The following is a 16,023-nucleotide window of genomic DNA, read 5'->3' on the forward strand; positions in this document are numbered from 1 at the left end:
GAATTGGAAAATGTGAGTACGTTTAAGTATTTGGGTAGTGTGATGAGTAAGGATGGAGGTTTGGAGGGTGAAGTGCTTGAAAGGGTACAGCAGGGAAGAAAGGTTGCTGGTTCTTTGAAAGCAGTGATAAGAAACAGGGAAGTGAGCATGGAAGTGAAAAAGTTACTACATGACAGTATTGTTATACCAACTCTAACGTACGGAAGTGAAGCTTGGGCATTGTTGGAAGGACACAAGTCAAGAGTGAGAGCAGTGGAAATGAGTTATTTAAGAGGAGCCTGTGGAGTCACGTGGAGAGACAGGCTGACGAATGAGGATATAAAGGAGCGTTGTGGTGTGGATGTGGATGTGATAGGAAGCGTTATGAGGAACACACTGAGGTGGTTTGGCCATGTGGAGAGGATGGAGGGTGAAAGACTGACGAAGAGAGTGTATGTGAGTGAGGTGGAGGGGGGAAGAGGGAGGGGGAGGCCGAGGATGAGATGGAGGGATGGGGTGGAGAGGTATATGAGAGAGGGGGGTGTGAGTTGGGAGCAGGGCAGTGAAATGGCGGGGGACAGGGCGACTTGGAGGCGATTTGTTTGTGGCCACCCCAAACGGGATTGAGGCGTCTGGCAATAGATAGATAGAAGTAACCGGTCATTTCAATATGCTAGCACGGTCACTGCATTTTGAAATACTGGAGGTCGTAGGCAGGAGAATGATACACTGTGATAACCTTTTCCTGGGCTGAGCAATTGCAAACATGAAATTGTAAGTACACCAGCGCCCCTGTTTACTTTGTCGCTACAATGGCCTCACCGGAGTGTTTTATTCACACTAAATTCAGATCGTTTTATGTACGCGAGGAAAATTCAGACACTGTAAAGGTTAATGATGACAGTTTTGAATTTTCCGATTTACATAATTACTCTCAGCTGAATAAACTCATCTTGTGGTGCCGTGAGTAAATAACATAATTTGACCTTAAAGGCGAGCTAGGTACGAGTAACTCCTGCATTCTAGAGGCTGATGGAAATGAATGAGATTATGTTCAGACGGGTATGTGTGGTTGGTATGCAGTTAAGGAAGGGCTGAGTCTAATGCCAAAGCAAAGGGTTCGATTATGAAACCAAAAGTAATCAAAGGTCAACGGCACAGGGCAATATCAAAGTCCGAACGGCACAGGGCAACATCAAAGTCCGACCCGTGCCTCTGCTTGTGAACAATATAGTTAAAACAGTTTTGATCTGATCTATACCTGGCTTGTTGGAAGAGTTGACGATCAGTCACGGGATTGACCTATTGTTTTTAAGAACAGTAGGTCTAAGGTTAAGGTTATATGGCAAGGTCAAAGTAAACAATTTTTATCCAGTGTCAACCAGACTTTGAAGTAGTTTCGTATTAGGCACGGAGGAAGGGATTCGATTTTGTGAAAAAACAGTCAAAGGTCAAGGTGAAGGTAAAAAAATCAAGGTCACAGGACAGAGTACACTGAAAATTTCGATTTCCTTTTAGAAAAAGTTGGTAGAAGGATTAAGGATCAGGCCAAAATGAAATAACTCTATATTTAGAGCAATCAGTGGAAGGGTCAAGGTTGCAGAGCAAAGGAATAAAGGTCCTTAGACCAATTGCTGAGTCTGCATGTTGCACTATCTGAGTGCTCCTTCTTGTTGTACTAATTACTGTTCGTAAATCCTTTTCGTTTCTTAGCCTCCATCCTCATTCTGCCAGGCATTTCCTTACAATATTTAGCCATCTTCTTGGTCTTCCGCTCTACCTTCTACCTTAAGACTTACTAAGGCCCTTTTTACTACGTATTTTTAATCAGTCTATTAGTCCCACCTTCCTTCTCCGTACACTTGTTTTTTACATATGTCACGAATTACTGTGTTCCTAATCGTATTCAGCCGACACAATCCACATTCATTCCTTAACAAACTTATACCCGCGACTCGCAGAGCGATGTGTGTGTGTGTGTGTGTGTGTGTGTGTGTGTGTGTGTGTGTGTGTGTGTGTGTGTGTGTGTGTGTGTGTGTGTGTGTGTGTGTGTGTGTGTGTGTGAACGAAGTAACTAAGTTTTTATCCGATTTTAAGGAAACTTTGTGAAAGACTTTGTTCTTGGTATAATAGTAAACTGATCGTTCTTAGAACAGTAGGTCAAAGGTAAGGCATGAATGAAGTGATTCAGTTTTGAGGACAACCAGTCAGAGGTTAAGGTCACAGGACAAAGTGAAAGTTCGAAACGTGTGTGTGGTTGTTATCAAAATTGGCAGCGGCAGATTTTCACCAAACTTGGTGAAAGGATTGAAAGTCAGTCAATAATCAAACTTCTTGTTTTAGTTTTAGAATATGCCATAGGCCACTGTCAAAGGGCAAGGTCAGCTTAATAGTTTTTAAACGATACTGATCAAACTCTAAGAAATGGCTGATCATGCAGCAAGAATAAAATGGTTCGATTTTGAGAATAATCAGTCAAAAGTCAAAGTCAAAGAGAAAAGTCGAAGGCTAAGGTTAGGTGACAAAGTCAACCAAAGTTTTTACCTGATTTGAACTAAACTTGGTGAAAGCATTAAGGGTCAGACACAAACGACTGTATTCAGTTTTGAGAACAACCAATCAATGCCGAAGTAACAAGGCCAGGTCAAATTTCGACCCGTGTGTGTGTGTGTGTGTGTGTGTGTGTGTGTGTGTGTGTGTGTGTGTGTGTGTGTGAAGAAAATAACTTCAAGAATGTTATCTGATTTTAATCCATCTTGGTGGATGAGGTGAGGATCACCCAAAAGTCAACTTATAGTTAAAACAAACATTAAAAAAAAAAAAAAATCAATTATGAGAACAGGCGCTCAAAGATCAAGGTCACAGGGAAAGATCTAAAATCAAGATCTCAGGGCAAACTCAACTCATACTGATTTTATATGATTTGAACCAAAGTTTTTGAAAGGTTCGGGATTAGGCAAGAAAAAATTAGTTTGATTTTGCAAGTGATCTGTTCAATGTCAGGGTCACAGGGTCTATCTGTCTGTTGTCAGACGCCTTAATCCCGTAAGGGGTGGCCGCAAACAAGTCGCCTCCATGTCGCCCTGACTCCTCCCACTTCATTCCCCTGCTTCCAGCTCACACACCCCCTCTCTCAATTACCTCTCCACTCCATCCCTCCATTTCATCCTCGGCCTCCCCCTCTCTCTCCCCCCCTCCACCTCACTCACACACAGTCTTGTCGTCAATCTCTCACTCTCCATCTTCTCCACTTGGCAAAACCACCTCATTGTGTTTCTCCTAACGCTTCCCATCACATCTACATCCACACCACAACGCTCCTTCACATCCTCATTTCTGAGTCAATCTCTCCATGTGACTCCACATGCTCCTCTCAAATAACTCATCTCCACTGCTCTCACTCTTGACTTTCGTCCCTCCAACAAGGTCCAAGCTTCACTTCCATACGTTAGAGTTGGTACCACAATACTGTCATGTGGTAACTTTTTCACTTCCATGCTCACTTCCCTATGTCTTATCACTGTTTTCAAGGAAACAGCAACCTTCTTCCTTGTTGTACCCTTTCAAGCACTTCACCCTATAAACTTCCATCCCTACTCATCACACTCCCCAAGTACTTAAATGCACTCACATTTTCCATTTCCTCTTCATCCAACCTCACTGTACATTCACTGACTTCACTTCTCTCAAAGACCATAACTTTGCTCTTCCCTACATTCACCTTTAGATTCCGTTTCTTACACACTCTCCCAAATTTATCCACCAAGCCTTGCAGCTCCCCTTTGTCTTCACTTAACAACACAGTATCATCGGCAAATAACAGTACAGGGAGTTTCCAAACACTGCCCTCTCTCATTAGGGCCACTCCAACATCCACTGCCCTACCTTGTATCTCTTTTATAACCCCATCCATATACAGACTGAACAACCATTGAGACATAACACATCCCAGTTTCAATCCAACCTTCATGTAGAAAAATTCACTCAGTTCACTATCCACACGCACTGCAGCCTTAGCACCCTCATACCTACTCTTCACAGCATTCAACAACTTCCCACCTGCTTCATATATTCTTAATACTTTCCACAATCCTTGTCTATCCACCCTGTCATATGCTTTCTCCAAATCCATGAATGCAGCATACAACTTCTTTCCCATCTCTAGAAACATTTCCACTAAAGATCTAAGAATGAATATCTGATCTACACAAACTCTTCCCTTCCTAAAACCTCCTTGTACTTCTCCAACTAATTCCTCTGTTATTTCCCTAATTCTGTCAATAAATATCCTACCATGTACTTTTCCTATTACACTAAGAAGACAAATGCCCCTATGGTTACCACATACTTCTTTTTCCCCTTTTCATTTGTACAAGTGAATAATTATACATGACTTCCAATCCTCTGGGACTCTACCTTCCTCCCAGGCCAATCTGCACATCTTTCACATCCATTCTAATACTATCTCTCCCCCATGCTTCAGCATTGCACCACACACTCCATCAATTCCTGGGGCTTTCCCCATTTTGACTTTCTTCATTGCTTCCACAACTTCCATCCAACTGATTTCTTCCTCTCTTCTCACATCCCTTCGTCTCCCAGCCATTCCTCAGCCACTTATACTCGCATTACTTTCATTCTCTATGTTCAATAGTTCCTCAGAGTGTTCTCTCCATCTGCTTACTTTTTTCTCTTCTCCACTAGTAATCTACCATTTTTATCTTTCACTCTCCGATAACTTCATTACCACCCTATCTAACTCTCTTTACTGCATTCCAGAACATTTTCTTACATTCCCTCCACTCTACACTCAAATTCCTTCCAAATTCCTCATCCACTCCTTTCTTTTTCTTACTAATCATTTCACCTCTCTCTTCTTCTCTACATATAACTCTTCTGTCTCTCAGCTTTTTCCACGCCTCTGTTTCTCATTCATTCACTATATTCTTTCTTCTTTTGTGCCACAGCCTGTCTCACCTCTTCATTCCACCATGCTGTTCCTTGCACCCCCTTTCATCTTTCTTCACCTCACACATCACCTTACATGATGCACAGATTTCTTTTGTGAATATCTTGCACGCACCTTCCACGTCCCCCATCTGTTCCAATCCGTATTAACCCAATCGCTCCTCCACTTCTCTCTTATATTCTGCCTTTTTCTCGTCCTCTCGTAACCTTTCCACTCTCCTTGCATATACTACTTTTTCCCGTCCTTCCCTTCTTCTATTTCTCTGTTTCACTTGGACCTTGATTCTCACCACCACTAAGTGGTGGTCAGAAAGTTCACTCCCCCAACCTCTATATGCTCTTGCATCCATTAAAAACAATCGCATCCTTTCATCCACACACACATAATCAATCATTGCCTTCCGTTCATTCAGTTCACCATCCACTCTTCTCAACATTCGCCATGTATACCTGCGGATCAGTTTTTGCCTGAAGAGGGTAATGGCTATCACAAACCCCCTCCTGGCACAGATGTCCACTAAAGCACAGCCATTTAATATACTATAGCAGTAGCCGTGTGTGTGTGTGTGTGTGTGTGTGTGTGTGTGTTTTTTGGTCAGTCGAAACTACACATTCAAATCTCACCAAAATTGGTACAAAAATAGCAAAAAATTTGCTGATGTGAAAAAACTTGGTCCCATCACGATTGAAAAACTTTTACTATATTTAATGAGCAATCAAATTTTGACCAAAAAAAGCTGCTCCCAGCGTGAGTGCGTGAAATTGGGGTTGCGTTCACCGCAGAGTTTTTGATGGCTTTATATCTAATATACCGTAGCAGTAGCCATGTGTATGTGTGTGTGTGTGTGTGTGTGTGTGTGTGTGTGTGTGTGTGTGTGTGTGTGTGGTGTGTGTGTGTGTGTGTGTGTGTGTTTTGGGCAGCCGAAACTACACATTCAAATCGCACCAAAATTGGCACAAAAATTGCAAAAAATTTGCTGATGTGAAAAAACTTAGTCCCATCACGATAGAAAAACTTTTACTGTAATTAATGAACGATCATATTTTGACCAAAAAACGCTGCTCCCGGCGCCCGGTCGGTTGCCGTGGCCGAGTGGTTACTATCTCGGGCTTCCCTGCGGAAAACTTGGGTTCCATTCCCGAAGCTGCAAATAGCAAGATCAATTAGCTGCAAAAAATCCAAGTGACAACGTTAGACTAGACCAGCACATAAACGAACCATCATGGGCCCTTCGATGTCACCTTGATGGCCAAAAGTGACGACGTTAGACTAGAACAGCACATAAACGTGACTCAGATTGCCTGAAATGATTGCAACACGCGCACGAAGCGTGAGGAAACGAGTGAGAAGCACGACGAAATGAGTGCAAAGCCCGAGAAAGCGAGCACGCAGCGCGAGAGCCCTCTGCAGGAGCAAGTGCGAGAGGGCCCAAAGGGCCCACGAGCACTTGTTCTCATCTGTATCAGCAGGCACAGCCTGCCAAATATTCAGCTCTTAGACCAGTTGGTGGTCACAGGTGTTGCACTGGGGTACACAGGGACTATAGATAGCAGGTCTATTGGCCCGTGACGAAGTTATCTGTTGGAGATTTTAAAAATCTAAAATATAACGAGCGTGAAAAAGACAAGGACAGGAATAAAACAAAGAAAGGCTCTCCCTCATTCACCGCACAATCCAGTAAAACCGCGAGAGAAATAAATGCTCTCTCTCTCTCTCTCTCTCTCTTGTTTCTTGTTTGCACTGTTCTCATTCCTTATTTATGGTACTGATGCCTTACTACAGCCTTACGCTTGCTATATATGCAGGTGTGGCCAAGTCTTTCTCAGCTTTAGCAAGCACTCAGTTCACCCTTAACGTATCCAAGCTTTCATTGCAGCAAAACCGTTCATTCTTTGATCCACAACTCCACTATCCACTTCTTTTCCACATATACCTTATTTTTCTATCATGTCACCACGTACTTAATGTAGTCTACCAATTCAGCTTTCTTTCTATTCGCCAACACTGCGTACATGAGTCATCTCCGTCATTAATTATCAGTTTACTCTTATCTACAGTAACTAAATTTCCAACAACGCCGTTTCAAGGAGTAACAAAACTGGTCAAGTCGGCAAAGATCCCGTTCACTGTTAGCACCACATCATCAGCATGTATTAGGCTTGAAGTGAGGTAGGGTACAGGGAGCCTGGGGAAAAATTGGTACAAGAAACTAGGCAAAATCTACCCATATGCTGGGCCACTCTCACTGCTTCAGCACTCATCCCTCCGGACTCCTAACCACCTCACTGGCATACACATCCACACTCACGCGCTTCATACACACACATACTCAAGAATCGAATTTTGACGTTGCCATGTGATTTTCACCATTGACTGCCTTCAAACTCGAATCCCTACGTTCTTACCTGATCCATAACTCTTCCACCAAGTTTAGTTCAAATAAGATTAAATTTATTCGAGCCGACCTTTCCTGTGACTTTGACCTTTGAAATATTTCTGACTCTGACCTTTGAAATTTCCCTGTGACCTTGACCGTTCCCCGTGACCTTGACATTTAATTGATTGCTCTTACAATAGAATCCTTTTATTACTGCACTATCCACAACCCCTTCACGAAGTTCGGTCTAAATCAAATAAAAACATTTTTAAATGATTTTGCCTTTTGACCTTGACCTTTGGCCTATTGTTAAAAAAAAAAACACGAGTTCTCCTCGGCTGATCATCAGACCTTCCTCCAAATTTGGTTAAAACGTATCAAAATTTTTAATTATCTTAACCTCCATGCACACAAGTTTATTTTTTTACCTCGCCCAGGACGCATTGACCTTTGACAGATTCTTCTCAAAATTGATTTACCTCATTCTTGGTTTACCCTCAATACTTCCTCTAAGTTTAGTCTAAATTGGATAAAAACTACTTAAGCTTAGGCTACTTTGCTAGGTCAACGTTTGACCTAGAACCGTACTCATGACTTTTGACCTGTTGTTCTAAAGAGTAATAGGTTCTTTCATTGGCTAAGTCTAAAGTCATCCACCAAGTTCGGCTCAAATTGGATAAAAACTGTTTGAGCTGTTTTGTTAAACACACACACACACACACACACACACACACACACACACACACACACACACACACACACACACACACACACACACACACACACACACACACACACACACACACACACACACACACACACACACACACCGCTCAAAGTATAACACCGCCTCTCGCTCCACGAAAAAAAACGTAAACAAAAATCTCTCTGACGTTCCACAAATGTGGTGTGGACCCCTGCATCTCAGTCTGTTTCTGCTCTTTCATTTACTTTTCCCATATCATCAGACAAGCTTTTTTCGTTTCACTTCTGGCATTTCATTTCGTTGCCTTTACTCATACAAAGGCTCAGCCACATCGTTTTTCCACGCCAGTGGTAAATTCCAATCCACCAGGCCTATTAGTAACTTTCACCGAGGCAAATTAGTGCATTCCACATATTATGTTATCTACATGTCTACCATCCACTCCTTTTCTCCCCATCAAGAAGGTAGGGGCACAAGGGTTAGGCTACTCAGACTCAGCATTTATGACGAGAGTGACCAGTCGTTCCTCCCCGGATAAACCCCCAGCCGCCCTGCCAATGAAAACCCTTATGGTTCACATCTGGTTGGAGCGCCTTAACCCAGTAGACCAACTGGCGTCTGACATTTTATCCATTCTTTAAATATATTCACAGTTCCTACTGACTTCCCCCCCCCCCCTTTTTTTTACAGTTCCCCACTGCTGCATCACCTGGCACACCGTAGTCGTGGTACCCACTTTTCAAATCTTATTTACGTGTATCAGCTTTTCAGAACAGTACTTCCATTTTCCCCTGTTTCATATTCATTTGTTGGTATTCTGCCATTTTTGTCTTCTGCAATATCCCACTTTGTTTCGTACTCATTACAATAGTTTTGGACTTCTTTTTAAAAATAACATTCATTACCCACTATAAATTATTTCAAATAATTAATTGATAGTACAAGCAAACGTCACCGCAAGTGAAACATTAAATCCAAAATATCAGAGTGTTCTACATATGTCTGCTCTTACAGCTTGATATTCTGGAAATCATTACGGGTGACACTGGAATTCTAACTGGCAGTTTTCTGTAATTTACTGTTAACTTAACAGAGAAAATTAACAAATGAAGAGGCGACATAGTACGAAAAATTGCTGTATTGCTATATTCTTGAGCTGTATTCAAGCATGGCAGAAGAAGAGGAAGAAGAAGACTTAGGACTAGACGAGGGTTATTTGGGGAAACATTCTTATATTTGCTGAGTCCCAGTCTTCCTTCAAAATACTACCAGCAGTGAACGGTTTGCACCCAGGTCCCTCAGTTTTACAGCTGAGTGAACAGGAATCAGGTGGAAAACGAATCCAGCAGTATGGTAGACCTGAAAATCAGAGTCGTATCCTTCAAGCTGCAACCTACAGTAGACATGTAAATGAATGCACTACCGGCCCCCTTAGTATGGCAGGATACGTGAAGCTGTGTTAGGTGTGTGTATCACAAGTGGTGAGGCCAGTCCAACCCCGCCTCTGCCCCCCAACCCCGCCTCGACCCTTACAGGTGGCACTGGGTTTATGGGGTGCTTTGTGTGAGTGCACCCCGGGGAAATTTACACTCTATGAGGCCACCCAAACAAAGAATAGCCATGCCTAGATATATGACGCACCCACACAATATATTCAGCGTTAATATATATATATATATCTATATATATATATATATATATATATATATATATATATATATATATATATATATATATATATATATATATATATATATATATATATATATATATATATATATATATACCGTACTTTTTCCAGTTGACGCAATCACACGTTTTGTTCACTAGTAGCACTTATTCACACCTTTTCATGTGTCGCAGCCACAAGCTTTATTCAGCAGTAACACGCACTTCCATGTTTTCAGGAGAAGTAGGCATGTAATCTATTCATTGTTAACACTTAATTACACCTTTTGAGTTTTCGATTGTCTCTTGACTGGATCACAAACCCCTCACTAAGGGCAGCACAGGACACTTCGTAGCACATCTTCAAAGATTCATTATCCATATTACCACTTTCTGTCCTCTTGTACACTTGCTCCAAAAAATATCTGAAAAGTGGGTACGAAAAGTTGTCGAAATGAACAATAGCCACCGACGTCTGTGCGCAGCGACGTCATTGGAGTTAGTTGGTGTGAGCACTTGTAGGTGCAACGACTGTTAACAAGTTAAGTGTACTCCGAGAGCGTATACCTTCGCCAGCACCTATACCAAACAACTCGGATCACCACCAAAGTTAATCAAATCTTCCGTGGCCCATGAACCACATTTCCACATTTCATTGAAATCCATCAGTAACTTTCTGAGATATCTTGTGTACAAACAAACAAAAGTCCTGAACCAGGATTCTAACCCACATCATCAAAATTTAATAAACTCCTTCTTGGCCCATGATCCACATATTCACAACATTTCACTGAATCCCACCAATAACTTTCTTAAAATTTTCGTGGACAAAAAAAAAAAAAAAAAAAAAAAAAAAAAAAAAAAAAAATAGGGGTGAATACATAATCTCCTTCAGTTTCGTTGGCAGAAGCATTAACCAGGGTACTTGATCGTCGTACTAACAATATCCATTGATACAGTGATATGTATATGAATTATAATCGTCACATACTACATGTTTTGTGCTGCAGGTGAAACACGATATCGTATCGACGGCAGGGTCCAGGTCTTAAGTTCCCATGAAATCCTACTGTCAACATATACGGAACAGTAACCAAAAAAAAAAATAAAAATAATAAAGAAGGATATTCGTAAGCACACTCTTCCGAACGATCATATGGATGTGTAGAGCGCCTTTCAGTGTCAGGCCTGGGGGATTGGGACTGCAAATGAAGAGGTGTGAGGAAGAGCGGGACTTGAATGTATTATTGATGTGATGAGAAGTAGATTGATATGGCTTGTGCCGCCTGGGCAAGTGGAGAGAATGGAGAACGGCAACTGGGTGTGGCGGAAGAGGGAATGAGAGGTGAAAGACTTAGGGCTGAGTCGCTACTGGCAGACCGAAAAACACTTGGGTCGAGGTCATACAGAGTAACTCAGGGATGAGGAACTGAACAGAGAGGCTGCTACACATCGAGCAACGTGGAGAACCATCACTGGGTGACCAAGGGCGACGCATGCAGCCTTGGATGAACCTTTATAAACGAAACGAAACGAACAAAGGCTGAGTAAAATAAGACACCAAAGATTATGAAACAATACAGGACACATTTAAATATTATCGTGGTTGTAACAACTCCAAGTATGATTAAACATGAAGCTTTCCAGTCTGAATCCTGCATGTCTCAGTCATATAAAACCGCCCTTACTAGTAATAATAAGGAAAGACAGAAGAGTCTCATGTAAAGCGTTTGTTGCTTCGATAGGCACAGCCAGTATATTGTTTCCCCCCCACCCCACGGCTCCCAACAGGATATGAACCTAGCACCACCCGTCCACAAGAAACTGACTTCACTGATCTGATTCTCTAAGATGTATCATGGATAGGTTATGCTGAAAGATTGTCTGGGTTGGTTATGTTGTGCCTGTAGTGGAATTACGATATTAGCTGGTCCGATCTGTAGGCACCGAAGCAATGGCGTATCCTGTGTTCCTTACCTTTTTTTTTTTTTTTTATTAATTATGTCCTGTGTAATTTCACACCCATACATGTCTAAAAATAAGCCATGGTTTTCTGACATTTAGTTTTCTGTGGCAGCAAACATCAGTCACAAACAATCGTCCACTACATTGCTAACATATCATTATCAGCTTCCGTAAAGGAAATGACGTGTAATGATAACCATACTCAAAGGATCCCTTGCCATTACCATTCACATACTGTTTATTGTGCAGTTTTTTTTTTTTTAATGCTAGGAAGAACGGACCAAAGGCCACGAGCTCGCAATAACTGTTCCTCCCAAGAAAAAAAAAAAAAATACAAGAGAGAGTCAAATTCAAGATCCGATCATTTCGAGATGCCTGGACACACTGCGTTTGAAAGACTGGAGATCGTAGGAAGCAGGAAATACAGGCAGAGGGAGACAGTTCCAGAACTGATCTGTTGCATAAATGAAGGACTGGGAGTAACGGTTAACTCTTGCATTAGAGAGCTGGACAGAAAAGGGATGAGAGTTTGCTGCTAGACAGATGCTGCGCGCCCGTCGTAGAGGAGCAGGAAAGCAAGCGGACAGTTCAGAGAAGTAGTGACCATTGAAGTAGCGATAGAAAAGAGATAAAAATGCAACAGTGTGGCGAAGAGGCAGAGGTTGGAGAAAGCCAGTAAGAGGAGGAGAGTTAATGAGACGAGAAGCCTTTGACTCCACCCTATTGAGAAGAGCTGTATGTGAGGAACCTCCCCACACACGCGAGTTGTACACCACACACAGGGGCGGATAATACCCGTGTATAGAGTCAACAATTGTGCAGGGATAAAGAAAGAACGGAGTCGGCTTAGCACACCTAATCTCTTGGAAGCAGATTTTACAAGAGATGTAATATGATCTTTCCAAGATAAGTCCCAAGTGAATGAAACCCCAAGCATGTTCAAGGATGATGCAGGATTAAGCTGAATATTATTAAACATTAGTGGATACACCTGTGGAAGATTTTGTTGGGTTGACAGGTGTAAGAACTGAGACTTTGATGCATTAAAAACAAGATTATTTTTACCCCAGCCACAGATACGAGCCAAGTCAGACATTAGGTGTGCCATAGCTGTATTGCTGAAGTAACTGCTGAGATGGGCGTTGCGGGAACCGAATGGAAACGTGAAGGGTGGAGTCATCAGCGTACAAGTGGATAGGGTTAGATGTACAGCTTAGAAGGTCATTGATGAATAAAAGGAAGAGAGTTGGTGATAGGACAGAGCCTTGAGGAACAACGACTGTTGATAGATCTATGAGAAGAACGATGGCCGTCTACAACAACAGCTATAGAACAACCAGAAAGGAAGCTATTGATGAAGGCACAGATAGAAGGATAGAAACCGTAAGATGGTAGTTTGGAAATTAAAGATTTATGCCAGACTCGATCGAAAGCCTTTGAGATGTCAAGTGCAATGGCAAAACTTTGCCAAGGTCCCGAAAGGAGGATGACCAGGAGTCTGAAAGGTAGGTGGGAAGATCGCCAGTGGAGCGTCCCTGACAGAACCCATACTGACGATCAGAAAGAAGGTTGTGATAGGAAAGATGCTTTCAAATTTTTCGATTAAGAATTGACTCGAAAACTTTTGAGATACAGGATGTTTTTATCAAGTCTTTCCCAATTAATTTGACCATATTCATTTCATTCCTGTGAAATAGTTTAATGTCATAAGGCAGAAAATTCTAACATACTGCTGTACCTGGAAACTCTGTGTCATGCGGCAATATCTCAATCTGGTTGTTTACCATCTCCTACAAAAATACGTCCTATACTGACATGCTCAGATCTTTTCAGATTCGTGTTTTGGGTGAGTGAGAGTGACTGAGGGAAACTAGAGGGAAACTATGTCGATACTAGAAATGTGTGCATATAACAAGAAGAGACTATCGAAGTGTATTTTACATGATATGTTGCCAAGTTCGACCCGTGTGCCTGTGTGTGAACAAAACTACTGGAACAGTCTTGATCTGATTGACCACAGTTGGTAAATGAACAAATGGTACGCTAAGAACGAGGAGATGCAACTTTTGAGAACAATCAAAGGTCAAGATTACAGGGCAAGGGCAAAGTTCGATCTGTGTGTCTGTGTGTAAAAAAACAACTATGAAAGCCTTGATCTTCTTCTTCTTCTCCTTTCGGCTCTCTCCTTAGGGGTCGCCACAGCGGATCACCCGTCTCCATCTTACTCTGTCTTCTGCATCTTCTTCTCTTACACTGCATGTCCTCCTACCACCCGCATGTCCTCCTTCACTACATCCATAAACCTTCTCTTTGGCCTTCCTCTCTTTCTCCTGCCTGGTAACTCCATTTCCAGCATCCTCCTCCCGACATACTCCTCATCTCTCCTCCGCACATGTTCAAACCATCTCAGTCTCGCCTCTCTAGCTTTGTCCCCAAACTGACCTACGTGTGCTGTCCCTCTAATATGTTCATTTCTAATTTTGTCCAACCTCGTCACTCCTAGTGAAAAACGCAACATCTTCAATTCTGCTACCTCCAACTGTGCCTCCTGTCTTTTTGTCAATGGTACTGTCTCCATTCCATACAACATGGCTGGCCTTACGAGAGTCTTATAAACTTTCCCTTTCATTTCTGCAGACTCTCTTCTGTCACAGATCACTCCTGTCACCTTTCTCCACCCACTCCATCCCGCCTGCACTCTCTTTTTTACCTCTCTACCACACTCTCAGTTACTTTGTACCGTTGACCCCAAGTATTTGAATTCATCTACCTTTGCCACATCTACACCTTGCAGCCTCACGGTTCCCCTGTCATCTCTCTCATTTACACATATGTACTGAGTCTTGCTTCTGCTTACTTTCATTCCCCTTCTCTCCAGTGCATATCTCCATCTCTCAAGCTCTGCCTCAGCTTCCTCCCGGCTCTCACTACATATCACAATGTCGTCCGCAAACATCATTGTCCATGGAGGCTCCTGTCTAATCTCATCTGTCAATCTGTCCATCCTTGATCTGATCTGTATAAACTTGGGGGATAGGTTGCGAATCACACAAGGGCCTACTTTTTTTTTTTTAGAATAATAACTCAGTGGTCAATATGTCTATGTCATCTTAAACAATTGTTCGACAAAGACCAAACTTTGTGGAATGGTTCAGATTAAAGCAGTAATAAAGAGATTCGATTATGAGAACATTCACTCAGCTCCGAGGCCATATGGATAAGTCATAGGTCAATGTCATCTAGCAGTCAACTCAGACCTTGTTTTATCTGCTTTGAACCAAACGTGGTATAAGAGAGTGGGCAGCGGGAGCTAGCAAGAACTGGAGCAGACTGAAGCTTTTGGATGTCCTCATTAGGCGCAAATCAGTCTTGCGGTTGTTAGGTGTTGCCATGGTAACTTCATCACGCTAACCTCGTCTATTGCTGATGGCACGATCCCTGATTATGAAAATAAAAGATGTCATTCCTACAAAAATCACAGCTGCTTAAAAACAATATGCCGAGGTACAAACTACATCCTATTAGAGGCATCTTGCTCTAAACAAAGCTGAAGCCATCAAAAAGTGTTTAATTACCGCCTACCTAGAGGCAGATACGTTGAGAGTGCTTTTAAAATTATCATAAAAATTCAGAATAATTAATAAAACTATAGTGGCGTTTGTTCATAACGAAGTACAGATTGATAAAGTAGCATGCATCCTACAGTACTAAATGATTATTGATGATGGAATGGGTGCAACAGTGAGTCCTGTAGGTAATGTGGAAGAAAATCTTGGTGATGTGCGTTTTCCAACTCAACAGAAAAAATTACACAAGAATGGCAAAAAATGTGACAGATATTTTCAGAGTACTTCTGTGTAGACGAAGGTCAGGACCTTCGCAAAATCACATAACTTTAACTTCATTGATTTTATTGGTGCAGTTATCGGCAAAATTTCGTCACCGTCTCTCACAGTACCTATGCTATAAAAAATTATTTACACTTTAATATAAATTCATTCATAAAAACGTGCCCACCACATAAGTATAGATTTGTGCACCAAAATAAACTTAAACGGAAACTCCAACTTTTTTCCCTACTGTGCTGTCACTGTGCATCATATGGTGCGCATCCTACAGCGATGGCGTTAGCAAAACTTCGGTATTACGCTGCTCTACATCCATCCTGCTCATGCAAGTTCAAGCGAGTAAAACTGTCAACTCGCAACCGTAGGCACTGCGACCACGCATATAAGTTACAATGATTTAAAGGTACAAGTATTTAAAATCTCCAGCTGTTTATATCAGTGACATACAAGAGGATATTGAGGTACAGAAAGCAAAATAAATCACTGAGAAGGAAATACAAAGAAATCCCTA

This window comes from Coenobita brevimanus, chromosome 94, assembly GCF_032717465.1.
Source record: "Coenobita brevimanus isolate Jiangsu-jjx chromosome 94, ASM3271746v2, whole genome shotgun sequence".
NCBI classification, from domain to species: domain Eukaryota; kingdom Metazoa; phylum Arthropoda; class Malacostraca; order Decapoda; family Coenobitidae; genus Coenobita; species Coenobita brevimanus.